Genomic DNA, 13,736 nt, shown 5'->3' on the forward strand with positions numbered 1-13,736 from the left:
CAGGCAAGATGTGCTGAAACACCCTGGCTTCAGGAAGAAGAAAGCATCTTTCTTCATTCTGTGTTAAAAAAACAAACAAACAAACAAACAAACAAACCCACCCAAAAAACACACACACACAAAAAACACACACACACAAAAACCACCTTCAAATAGCAAAGATGCAATTTAATTGTAACAGACTTGAATTTAATAATACACTGACTTGAAGTCTTCCAAAGAGGTAAGACTTTAGACTCAGTGTAACTCAGCACAGTAGTTCCAGATTATTTCACATTATTATTTAAGCAGCAATATATAAAAAGATTGTATCTTTCTATGTTACAGAACATTCCCTTCAAAACCATGGCACTTCTGGCTCAGAAGTCCCACTTTTCTTAGCCATGCTACAGTTGAACTAAAACTTTTCATGTCAAAGAGCAGCTGTTAGGAAGCGTCGCAGGGCAGGGGAGGGGGGGGGGCAGTATCCGAGCCCTACTTGATTTCAGCTTCTTCATGACAGAATATGAACAGCAACAGTTAAATCAGGATCTTAAAGAGAAGCTAGATAACCAACCAAAATTCTTCAAACTCATGCAAAGAAGCCATCTCTCCATCAATTTTGTCTTCTGCATGAAACCCCCTCCTCCTCTGAAGCATTACACCCACCACTTCGTTCTTTGTATGTTCAGAGTAAAGTTTTTCAGATTTTTTCCTTTGGCCATTTTACCTGATAGCATGCTTTAAGGAATCTGGAAGTGATGTATAGATGTGGATGTACGTGGCAGAGGAGTATATCCTATGAATTCTTTTAAGTGTGATACTAATATTGGGAACACTTAACTTGTAGAAACGTCACAAAGAGAGATTATTATCCCATTGTAAAGATGGTGAGATGGGGACAGAGAGAAGAAACTAATCTGTGTTGGGTAATTGCAGAGACAGGAAGAGATGTCAGAAATTTTGGGTTACAGGAGGGTGTTAGAGCTAGAGGGGAGGAAACATTGCTGCCTCCCCTCTCCTTTAGGCAGTTTTCCAGTTCTCAAGTGGAAAAGGCAATTAAAATTGTTGTCCTAACTCAATCTCTGGGCTTTTCTTCGTGGCAGTAATGGTGACAGCAATGGTGACAGCGGAAATCAAGAGCATGTTATGGCTTGTGCTGATGTCAATGGGAGTGGTTGAACTGTGCGCATTTAAACCCATCACGAATTACCAGATACGCTGCATAGGGAAACAAAAAGTTGAGGAGCATAAAGCACGCAGTGTCTACCAACACTGCAGTAAGGATTCATGTTATTCTCTCTCTATATATATACAAACATCTTCGTGACAAAAGTCGGGAACTTCAAGGAATAAACCAAGAGAAATTAGCATGCTAATTGGAGGCAATAGTCTGACCTTTTCAGGCATCTGCCATGGGCAACAGTAAGTGACAACTAGTGATGTTTTGTTGGACAGTTTGGCTTGTCACCTCAAAGCTGAAACAGAAACAGCTGCAAAGCACGGGGAGGTGGAAGAAGAAAAGAAACAACTCTAACTTCAACTGTTTTTGATAGGAACCAGCTTTGCCACTTAATACCCTTTTGGCATTAATACATCTAAGCCACTAGATGGCAAACGGCCTTTGAGGCAGCCAGCAGCAAGACACCCTGGTCAATCCCCAAAGCACATGCTTGAGGTTAGACTGAAAGTCGGTATTTTTACTCCAGTAGCATCTTTCAGATTCTACTGCATGTTATGTCTGAACAATAGTTAGAATAGGCCAACTCATAATAGTAATGTGGCATGACACAGGTCAAAACCAGAGTAAGAGCAGAATTTCAAAGTTACAAATTGACTTATCAGCTAACTTGATTTTATTCAAAACTGCATGTGAGCAGGCTTAACAACTGACTTGACAGAAAATGCTTATTTTTAGTAACATAATTTGACAATAGGTATAACGTAAAGGAGGACCAAGTTACTGAACTGGCATACAGTGTCAAGAAAGCTTCACAAGAATATGCAGTCAAAACAATTGCTCTCCAACTCCCACAGCAGGCAATGCCCACTTAGAGCGTTCCTGCGTCCTCTCACCACAACATATACCCCTTTTGGTTGTCTTGAGCCAAGTGTTTGTGGCAGCATGGGGCTCAGTAGCTGTGTTCCGCTTGAGATAACCGTATTTCATTACTGCATCAATAAGGTATTTCAAGATGAAAGGTAGGCTTTGACTTCAAATTACAACCTTTATATAAGTTGAAAATTTAAAACCTGTTAAGAGCAGTTAGACACCTTCCATAATACCACTTCCTCAGAAGGGAAATAATCTTCATCTAAAATATTATAAGCTAGTTTCCTTCAGGATAAAAATTCCCAAATTAATGACGAAGTGAGACTGGGAAGCAGGAATCGATTAAATCAGCAGTGAGACCTTGAAACAAGCCTGAACAGTTGCAACTTCTCATCTGTTCTAAAACAAAGATCTCATTGCAGAACCAAAACCAATTTCAGTGTAAAGGATCAACAGCAAATTTGCATTTTATTAACCCAAATAAATACTGCACTTTATAGTTAGTAATACATTTTAACATCTTAATTTTATTGCACGCTTCCTTTCCCTTAAAGGTCCCTTGAGGAATCAAGTTAGAAAACCAACTGTGCTATGAAATCATAGGCAAAGTTCTCTGTTGCTGCCTGATACCTCCTAGAATAGTGCATGATATAACACAAAATGACAGACTAGGCTGTGAGCTAAAGACTGTAGCTTTCTGCAGCTGCTGAAAAAGCTTTTAGCTTTGCAGTCAGGACCAATTTTAAAAACAAGCAAAAGAAATACTCAAAAACCCTGCTGCTGGCTGAGCAGCCTTCCCCCTCAATGGCATCCTCTCCAGTTGATTCAGTGCACAGAGACCAAGCAGGAGCCCTGACGCCCATAGGGAGCAGCCAAATGCTGCTGCTGCTCATGTGCCCAGCCCTGCCCTGTACCTCCACAGCTGGAAGGAGAGGCTCTGAGGGGAGCAAACCATCCCAACAGCATGTACTGCATTAAAAGATGGATACGCACGCCTCTTCCCATCCCTCTGGCCTGCAGCATGATTCTGTCTCATAGCTGGATATGTGGATTCTAGTAAAGGAGACGAGCAGGTACAGAACTGGAGCTGTACAGTACTGGCTCTGCAGAGCTCAATTATCACAATACCCCACACTTTGTAGGGAGCATGACGCTTAACAGAACTGCTCTGCTTCTGCTACAAGTCCACACTTTGCCATTTTGTGAACGAGGACAAAATACTTCATTCCTGGGGTGGCAAAAGATTGTTTGCTCGATACTGCTCAGAAGCCTTGTGCCAGCACAGGACAAATTACGTTAAGTCTGATTTTATTTTTCTTTGTTTCTTTTTTAAAAATAATGCATAGAAGAGATCTGTCTCTTTGTTCCTGATCATACAAAGCTTGTTCCTTTACTGAAATAACTAGGAGGTTGGGGTCAAAAGCAAGGAGTCACATGGAGACTTACCAGACTAGACACTAAATCTCATTAAGCTTTTTTCCCTCCTGCGAGCAGCCCTCTCCAATCAGGGATGTATCTGGGCCCGAGGATGTAACATTTCCAATTCAGTGCAGAACTGCAGGAAGCAAAAGAAGAGATTCACAGGCCACTCACCAGCAAAGGACCTGCTAGGAGTTACTGCTGTGCCAGTTTCTCTCCCCTCCAACCAAAGTGTCCCCAGAGGGCTTTTTAGATTAGTTTCCCCAGGCCTTGTGGACTGAGTTAATCTCTGTGCATGTTAAATGGTTAAAGAAAAACCTGCAAATTTTTTTTCCTGGCTGCATTATTAGTTCACCAAGGATTTAATTTACACCCTTTCTTTGGGATGGAAGAATAAAGGGGCTTTCTGAAGAACGCAGAGGAGTGCTTTTTTCCCTGTGATACGCTACATTTGGAAAATGCACTTTCTCAGCTTTTCAGAGTAGCCTTTGACTTTTTGCCTCACATGTTTTCACAGTGCATTGGCCTTTAATGCACCACTTATATGCAATTTGATCAACTGGTTTCACTGCCTTTCAATTTCAGTTTTAAATTCAACTTTTATTTACTGAAAGATTTTATGTATTAAGTATATGGAAGACTGACATTCCTTATACGTGAAATGTAATGTAAACCAATGTTCAACTCAAAGGAAAAGCAAAAAAATGCAGTAAATGTACAAGTCAAATAGTAACATATTAAGGATGGGATAGTGCTAAGTTTTCAAAAACGGTGTCAAATGATTACACTGCATACTTTACAGTAAATAGGCAGATTTTAAGAAATAGCATATATTGATTAGAAGAGCAAAAATGAACGTTCTGCACAATGCTGTCTACTTCCAATAAGCTTTACACTTGTTCTCTTTGCAATTTAAAAATCTAACATTCAACAGACATTCTAAAGTCTACAAAAACCCTCAAAGTTCTTTCATCTGGGGGAAGTAATAAATTACAGTAGTTTTATCACTGGAACTGGCAAGCTCCTTGCTTAAAATTCTTGCAAAATTTGTACATTCCTTAAACACGTACATAATCAATTCTGCACAATCTTTACTGTCCTGTGTGTTCTAAATACTAAGCATTTCCTTTGTATGTATTTATATATGTTCAACTGAAGATGATTTCTGCCTTGCCTTCCTCAAGGCTAGAAATTCCAGCCATTTTCACTATGATCTGACTAACAGTCTCTGTCTTACCTGTCCCGTAACTGGCTTAGGAAGCTTTGTATCAGCCCCTCACTTTGAACACTGAATAGACAATTTACCTAATTGCAGTGTGCTTTGGAAGCTTATCAATACATAAAATGAGAAAACTATAACGGAACATCTCTCGAACTTCTTGGAAAGTTTATAATGTCAGCAATAATCATAAATGAGAAGTTCTCTTGTGGGTTGTTTCCTTTACTTTGTAAAATATTAACTGCATTCATTTATTGTTCATGTCAGATATATGCAACTTCAACTATCACTATGATAAGTACTGTTTCTGGGGGTAGTACATCTCAAATTCTAACTACAAACTTGAATTATAAATGTGGTGATGAGTAGATGCTGAGGCAAAACATACACATTTTTTCCTCCTTCCTATGCATTCTGTAAGATTAACTTCACAGTTATGCTTGCTGCTGCAGGTTTGGTGTTGACTGATGCATTGCTAGTGAACATACAGAAGTGTTTTCTGGAGCAGAGTAACCATAGTAAAGTTATAGAAACAGATTTTGCAGCTGTGAGCACTTGCACTTGAAAAATCTCTACTAGCTAGTGCTTGGCATCTTTGCACTACAAAATCATTCCATAAGCTCCAGGCTACCTCCCGTGAGGAAAAATGTACTTGAAAAGTACAGAGGTGCAGAAAGCCTGCAAAAGAGACTTCTACTTGCTGTACAAACACGTATGTTCACAAACACTATTTGCTTTAGTAGTCATATAGAAATAAGGCTCTGTTCATTAAAACAGTTCACAGCTGCTGAGCACTCATGCAGAATGATCCTCCTATATTTTAGAATTCAACAAGAAGTGTTATTAAACTTGCTTTGACCTCAGCATGAATTCTTTGTACATGAAATGGCCTTAAGGCTTTTAAAATCGACAGTGACAATAACTCAATGAACATGGTAAAATATACAGTGGAAGGACTCAACAGGCAAGTGCTTCTGAAATACACTTGAGAGGAGTTTGGATTCTGAAAATGCATTGAATACAAGATATTCCTGTAAAATATTCCAGTTTCTCCTTCCTTTTCGTCTTTGAATCATGTGGAGACTTACTTTTGAAGTAGATGGAGACATGCAGGAGTTATACTTAACAACCAGGAGGATATCTGACACAAACCAGAATAAGTGGTTTTGCTACTTTAAGTAATTCAGCATCTAGGAGGAGAAGAATCACTTAATGGAATGCCTTATCAAGGTTGAGAATACAGAATTTGTGAGTCACCACACACTGCCTTCAAATTACATTCGTATGATATTATATAATATTGTGCATGATCACCTGTAGAACAGAATTAATTATGAGTCAGGTATCTCTTCACATCATTCATATTCATCTCCCTTGAGAGCTGACTTCCATTCTTCACTGAAATAACCCCTCTGAGCAGTCTGACAAATTGATAGAATAAAATATCTCCATCCCCCTTATGGGACCTCCTCCAGCATTCATGACACTTACGGCTAAGTGAAATACATTTTTTAGATTCCTCTTATTCCTCAGTGGCAAGCAAGCAAGGAATCTCTTAAATAAAACAGTCCCAGTATATGTTTTTCTATTCAGTTTCAGAAACTCTCACATTATCCTTCAACAGTTAAACTTCCAGTACAAAAACCTGAAATCCAATTAGAAAATCTGATTAGAAAAAAAAACCAAACTCACTAGCAAGACGGGAAGCAGAACTTAACACTGTGCCCAGCAGACCTCTCTCAACTACAAAAAAGGGAAAAGGAGAGCTCCCAAAAGGCCTATTTACCTTCTAGTGGGAGGTCACCTAAAACCAACTTTTCAATATAGGCGAACAATATTGAAAGTCAAAATCACCTCTGCCACTAACCCAGATGTCCATGTAGTCAAGTTACTGAGCTTCATTGCCTCCATTTGAATTGAAAACATGACTTCAATGCACATCTTTCTCTTCAGACAAAAGTACAATTATTCTCTCCTAGCTCAAGGAGGCCCAAGGTCATAAGACAACTCCCCTTGACAAGTCCTACTGTTCTCAGTTCATTAGGAACAAGACTCTACTCTTCAAGTTTAGCTTCACTGCCATCCTAGATAGCTCAGTCTGTATGTAGGCTTATATGGAACAAACAAACATCGGATGGCTTAGGTCTAAGGACACCAGCTGTCCCCAAACATCACAGTTGCAGTGATGGACAAATAGAAAAGACAAGTGAGATTAGTCATCACATGTGATACCTTTCTGCAAGTCTTAAAACACAAGATCTTGTGTCATGCTAACAATGTTAGGGGATTTCCCCAACCTTGTCCCTTAAGGAGATTGTAAAGTAAAACTCCCCTCTTGCTTTCCTACTAAATAAGCTGTTCTGGTTTCTTTCCTCTTAAAGACACACTTTTTTTCAGCTTTGCCAGCTCTGAGTTTGTGTGCTAAGCAGTCAAGTAGAAAAAAAATACTTCCCTTTGTTCAGCCAAGTTGTAACTGTATTACAATTGAACCATGATGTGTCAACAGTTTGTCTGTAACATATCCACTCTCACTACTAAGATTGGGTTGGGGGGGTGATTGATTGTTTTTTTTTTTAAGCAATGGGTATATTGGGCTAATAAAGCCCCTAAAGATAACAGCAGCAATCAACGCTTGCTTCAACTGGGCTATGCATTTTTGCTTCCTCTCTCCCTCTGCAGGTTCATGGTTTAGTTGCAGAGGGTAAAAATTTGCCTATTACAACAGAAGATGCTGTCACCCTGTAATGCATTCCTGACCACGCCTATATACTGGTGAGAAGATTGGTTGTAGTACTGTTGAGACACTTGGGCATAAACTATTAGGCAGCTTACTCATAAATACAGGAGGTATAGCTTTAACATGACTAGGAAGACACTCTAGACACATTTCCTTTCCCTGATAATTGTATCAGGGCCGCATGGGCACCTTGATGCTGGTATCTTTATATTCTTTATACTTCCTGTGTTCCTAAGAATTTATGCTATGAAAAAGAGATGTATATCCTACCAGATATTCCGTTTTACCAGAAAGTCTGCATCCCTACCAAGAGTCATGGTTTGACTTCTTGCATAGTGGAAGAGAGGTTGAAAACCAACACAGTCAACTCTACAGCCCGTAAGAAGGCAAAAGTAGCCCAATCAAAAAACAAAAGTAGGCCTTCCCAGGCTTATCTAAGTTCAAAATTCTTGAGAAAATTTATTGTCCTTACCAAAGTGGAGAAACTCCAAATGAGCAGCGGACAGAACTGCTCGTAGCAGATCAACAGAGCTGGATATCCCTCTCACAAATACTGGTGTCTCCACACAGCAATATATGTGCCTGGTAAGGAAAGCCATACCCGGGCTCTTGTATTCTGCCATTGCATCTGCAACTATTACTTGCATTAGAACAGAAATACCACTAAAAGAAGGAAATTTCATCTTCCTGGCATCATAACCATTAGGGTTAGAAAGCTAAAGGCACAGCATACAACACACTATTAATCTGGAGCCATGATCTGTTACTATTACCTTTAGTCACTCTTCTGCAGCTTGCACGTCGCAGTTCACACCACAGTTCTTTCATTAGAAGATTTCAAAAGCACTGCTTACTTCTCCATGCATTTGTAGATCTCCATGTCCATCCTACCTAAACATAAATTTAAAATCTTAGAAACCAACAGTATCAGAGGCGCATTGTAAGAGTTGTCACAGGAGTCGTTTAAGGTTTTCATGTATGGTAGAATACTCCCACTCACATCCTGAAGAATGCGGGGAGGTTCAAACAAAAGGGTCTGACCACATGTCTGAGACTAAACCAGCAACACATATCTTCTACCCACACCATACTCCTAAACCTTAATGTCATGAAGCAAGTTCCTTTCCATCTGCATGCAAAACTCAATATTTTATCAGTCCTGCTGAGAGCCCAATAGAAAAAGCAAGAAATTGTTAGTGGCAAAGAGTTAGTGGCAAACTAACTCTTGAAATCCTTTACATCAAAGACACACAGAGAACCTTGCAACATTCCTATATAAGCATTTAGGAATACACGTCCTTTCTGACTATTCCACTGACACTGTATCCTCAGACTTTGACTTTAATCACTTCATCCTGTCTCAGATATTAAATTGTACTGGGCTTCATTCTGTAATGTTGTTGATAATGTTTTTGAATGCTATATGCAGGTTTACTGCAGCCTGGGAAAGCGCTAGTCAGGAAATCACGTAAGAAGTCAGCCTTATTTTCTTACTGCAATTCTGGCAGTTTTCCAGATCTTTATGTCACTAATTGCACGTGATTATTGACAAAGAAAAGAGAGCTCTTCTGACCGTGATACTAAACAATGTAATTAATTCCATTATACAGATACAGAATACATAATACGCAACAATACAGGCCCAAAATCTGAGGTGCCTTGCTAATCCATAATGATAGAAAGTAAACAATCATTTTCATTATGTAATCCTGGATTTTTCACCAGTCTATTCAAAATTGCTCGTCATTGCACATTGGTTTTTCAAATGTGGTTTTAGTTATTCAAAAGAACATTTACATTAGCAGGATGAAACCTGTTGAGTCTGACTTAAAAAAAAAAAAGGCAATTTAAAAATAACTTTATATTATTGTATCTCACCACCACCACCCAAGAAGAACTGTCTGCTTTTTAAAGACCATCATCAGTTGTGACTGCTAGTTGCAGACTTGTATAATTGCTTCTCTTTATGAATAAAGCCGTTTGCTTTAAAGTGCCATTTACTAGTTTGCTTCCCTAATGCGACATTATATATTCTTTCCTGTACCAAAAGAAGTGGAGCGGTTTGGGGGTGTTACAGGCCACTAAAACTGAAATCTATACTGGTAGAATTGCTTCTGAATAGTTATGTAACAAGTAATTGTAAATTTGACAATGGAAAACACTGCCAAAGCCATGAAAGCTGTTCAAAACCTCAAATTTTGTTCTAAGCATATTACTAAAATCATAGGCTGTTTCCTGCTTTTTGTGTAGATAACAAACACATGAAGATTCACGGGGGGGGGGGGGGGGGGGGCGCGGGGATATAATTAAAAAACAAACAAACAAATCAAACTCATTTACTTTACTTGCTTTTTCACAATCCAGACTTACATTCAGTCACTTTTCACCTCTGAGTCAAAATCTCACATCATTAAAGAGAGAGAATGCTAAATCACTCATTTAAAGGTAATTGCATTTGATCACCTTAATAATGTAGAATCACATAAGGAGGTTACAGCTGGGTAGTACAGTGGAAGAGACAAAAGCTCAAAATTCAGCTAAGAAAAGAGTAAGCTTGCTCTTTGCTAATACCTAATTCTATAAATCCTAACAAACTAACAAGCACAGCTGTGTAAAAAAACAAGCTCTATGCTAATAGCGGGGCACAGGCTACTCATGCATGGCTACTCTTCCACCGGTAACGGAAAGTGCTCTTTGCTATTACGTTTTTTGTTTCAAAACTGAAAAGGAGATACTTCCCAATATACAGTAAAACAACAAAAGAATAAAGTTACTTCAAAAGTGACTGTGTGAAATGGACAATAGACGAATGCTCAATACTTCATTATATTGCAAAAGGAGAAAGGCCTTGAAAACAAGTAAAGCTTGTTGCATCAATCATTTTTGAAAGAATGATTATTCTATATTTAGAAAAGAAGTCAGACACTGGATTTCACAACCATATGTGGAAAACATTAAAAGGAAAACTAGATGGGATTGCCAAGGCAGTGTGGGGCCAAGAATTGCTATTTTTTTTCAACCCACCCCGGAACATGGTGGGGGCTGGGGGGGGTGTGGGGGTGTGCAGTTTCACACAACTCTCCTCTGCAACTATTGCTAAAGTAAATTTGACTAGCAATATGCACAAACTGGCAGTGCTGGACTGCTACAGAGACTGAATTATGCTGACAGCACCAGAACTAGTCGGGCAATTTTGGGACAGTTTCCAATGTTACTGCCCATCCTCTGCTAGTTTGTGAATAACTAGGAAATTTCAATCTAATTATTCCAATGTTATTTGTGAGATGAATAGACAGTAGATGGAACAGCAAGACTTCCCAATCTTCCCTTGGAAGTGCATGAGAGGATTTTTACAGTCAATAAGCAGTACGCGTTAGCCTGAATTTTACTGTGAACAGTAGAAAATTTTTTACTATATTGTCAACACGAATAAAAATGAATGGCCTGAATGTGCATTGTTACCACTTTCTTCTGAATATGTGTACCAAGAATAGCAAAAAAGGGTCTTGCTCGTAACCCTCAAAATATTACTTCATTATTAGTTCCTTCCTTTTTGAGAAAAGACTATACCTAGTGAAAATTTGTACAACTTAAAAAGCCAAACTTTTTTTGAGCCCATCCAGTTCTGGCAAAAGGCATATGATCGTGTTGGCACTTACTCTATCCAATCCTTTGCACATTCAGAGCATCAGATCAATATTGATTAATTGTCAGAATGCTCGTACGAGACAAGCAAATAGAAATACGACAGCCAGATGCTACAAACAGCACTGTATTCAATCAGATCATCTTACTATCTTATCATTGCTTTTCCCTAGTATTTTCAGCCTGGATAGTGTAACTTAAGTTGCATATTCTCAATAAGCATACAATACAGTACACATCTACCTAACTAACTACAAGTTGCAAAGTAAATGAATCATGGGGGATGGAGGAAATGGAGCAGACCATTCCTTTGTAAGATTAAAAAACATCTTGGGATTTTTATTTGAAAACTATTCCTAAACTTCCCTTTCATCCCAGTGTTTCCCAGATACTTTGTCCTTCACAAGACTTTACTTGCCTCTGGGGAAAACACAGTATTTCCACTGTTCAAGCATTACAACTTGGCAGGGCAGGGGAGGAAATAACGCATATTTGACTAAGTGAAACTTCAAGTTGCATTTAGAGACTGAAATAATGCAAAGAGCCTAAGAGTGAATGTCCTCCTCTTAAAAAAATGGCGTAGAGGTTTTAAGAGCTACAGCTTGTCAGCTGTCTTCCTTTTGGCACTGAAGGAGCATGCTGGCTCCTTAAAAGGATGTTTGTGTGATCCTTCCATTCTCTAAGGCAAAATATGAGAGGGGTCAAATGACTCATTATGGATCAAGACCTCACAGGACCCACTAACGCTGCATCCCCAAGCAAAAAATGAGCACATGTAGAACTCCTCACAATAGTCCCATGGGAAGATACGTACTGAAGGAACCAAGAGGAAATTGGGAAACAGACTGAAACCTGGAACCCTGGGAAACAGACTGAAAAGGCTTAGATGCTGAAAGGACAAAATATATGGGTTTAGTTTACTGTTTTGCCTTCTCAGCAAAACAGCAATCACAAGTTGTCCAGAGGTAAAAGCAGTTCTGGTAGTAAGTCATACTCCCACTACCTGGAATGAGGGTGCTGTTGCTTAGCGATCTGTGTTCATACACCGTTGAAGAAATGGGGAACAAATCTGCACATGTCAGAACACCAACGGAGATTTGACAACTAATATCTTTATATTCTTCTCAAAATCAGCCAGGACAGTCACATTTCAAAGACGACAGCTGACTTGACTGACTGATTTTTAGACTAACTACTCAAGCAGTGATTCTAGCTCTTTTCTGCCACATTATAAAAGTGCAAGCATTAGAGATCTTGTGTACACCTGCACAGAGAAAAGTACCTCCCATTTACTTAAGACATCCCAAGACAGGATGTACTCCAAATCAGTCCCTATATCACGTATTATTTAATCACTTCTGAAAGCACTGGCTTCAAGAGATTACATAGTATGCTCCTATACCTACATAAATGTGGCACTGGGTTCTGTTATCTGGGTACTGGGTTCTGTTCTAGACTCTGTTGCTTGCCAGCTGTTATTGTGGGAGACAGATAATGTAAATAATTAACAGGCAGCACATTCTTCCAGCTGCTACTGCTATAAAAGAATTTCTCAGACGTTATCCCAGAATTAGATTTAATACTGATTATTAAGCAATTGATAATGATGTGTGGTAAAAGTCAACTGTAACAGAATGAACAGTGCACAGGAAGTGCTGATTTTTATCTTACTGGCTTTCTGCCTCTATTTTCATCAAATTCTTCAGGAGTGATGACAGTAGATTAAAAAGCATTTTTTGCATGCAGGCAGTTTTCTAGCCCTCCTTCCTGCAATTCTATCACATCTCTGTTAATAGCGATATGTTTTCATTAGTGATGGGGCATCAGTAGCTACTGCCACAAGCTGAGTCACATCCAGGTGGCTGCTCGCAGTTTCAGGTGTGCACTGCTGTTCAGAAACAGGTGTTTCCCTCTACAGCTAACCACACGGGCTGGCTGTTCTACACAAAAACCATCCACATCTGGCTGGGCAGACCAAAGAGACAGTAACGATCATCAGTACATTCAGATCCATTCCTTGTACACAGGGCATTTTTATGAGCCACCACGTATTTCAGAGGTAGAATCCACCAAGTTTTGATTTTTACACTTAGTTGTCAGAACCAGTGGACCCTTCCCTGAGGTCTTCTCAGCCCTGAGAGCTGCAGAAGCATCCGCTGTCACTGCTCACGATGGAATAGAAGTTATTTTAGCCCTTGCCAGAGCCAATGACTTCATGTAGGCTTCTGAGCAGACATTGATACCAGTGATGCTGCTAATACAGACACAAACTTACCCGTGTCTGGAAAAACAAGCCTTCCACAAAAGTTTAACCAGCCATCAGGCACTCTGCAAGCATCTGCATCTCATCATCACTCGCAGCTTGCCCACGATCTGGAATTAGTGCATCCAAGTTAATGAAGACTCACTATTTAGGAGAGAGATCAGTTCACAATTAAAACTACACGTCTAAAATGGGAGTTTAAAATTAGCATGTCTGTAGGTTTTTTTAAGCTGGAATACCCGGAAGTTGTAGTATATATGGATATATATACAGCCCCATATACCATCTCAAATTTTGTCCAGTCACCCAAGCAATCACATTCACCCTAGTATATTTGTGGACTTCAACTTTAAAAGCATTAAACAGATTCTAGTCTAGTGAGATACTATGTTGACTTTGTTGAGAGCACAGTTAGGCTACG

The 13,736-nt window shown here is 39.3% G+C and overlaps 1 long non-coding RNA gene across 2 annotated transcripts; it reads right to left on the minus strand.

Moving 5' to 3' along the window:
* Positions 1-3,476: 3,476 nt before the first annotated feature.
* LOC148050148 (uncharacterized) lies at positions 3,477-13,445 on the minus strand. 2 transcript variants are annotated; one of them, XR_015701228.1, is made up of 3 exons: positions 13,328-13,445; positions 8,181-8,298; positions 3,477-3,587 (listed from the first exon to the last, which is right to left on the minus strand). It is a non-coding gene; the product is annotated as an uncharacterized LOC148050148 (long non-coding RNA). The 2 variants fall into 2 exon arrangements; XR_015701229.1 differs by having other exon boundaries at positions 8,181-8,294; positions 13,328-13,407.
* Positions 13,446-13,736: the final 291 nt, after the last annotated feature.

The sequence above is a fragment of the Nipponia nippon genome, unplaced genomic scaffold (genome assembly GCF_047370975.1).
Source record: "Nipponia nippon isolate SJK-2023a ecotype South Korea unplaced genomic scaffold, ASM4737097v1 scaffold_9, whole genome shotgun sequence".
Classification (NCBI taxonomy): Eukaryota; Metazoa; Chordata; class Aves; order Pelecaniformes; family Threskiornithidae; genus Nipponia; species Nipponia nippon.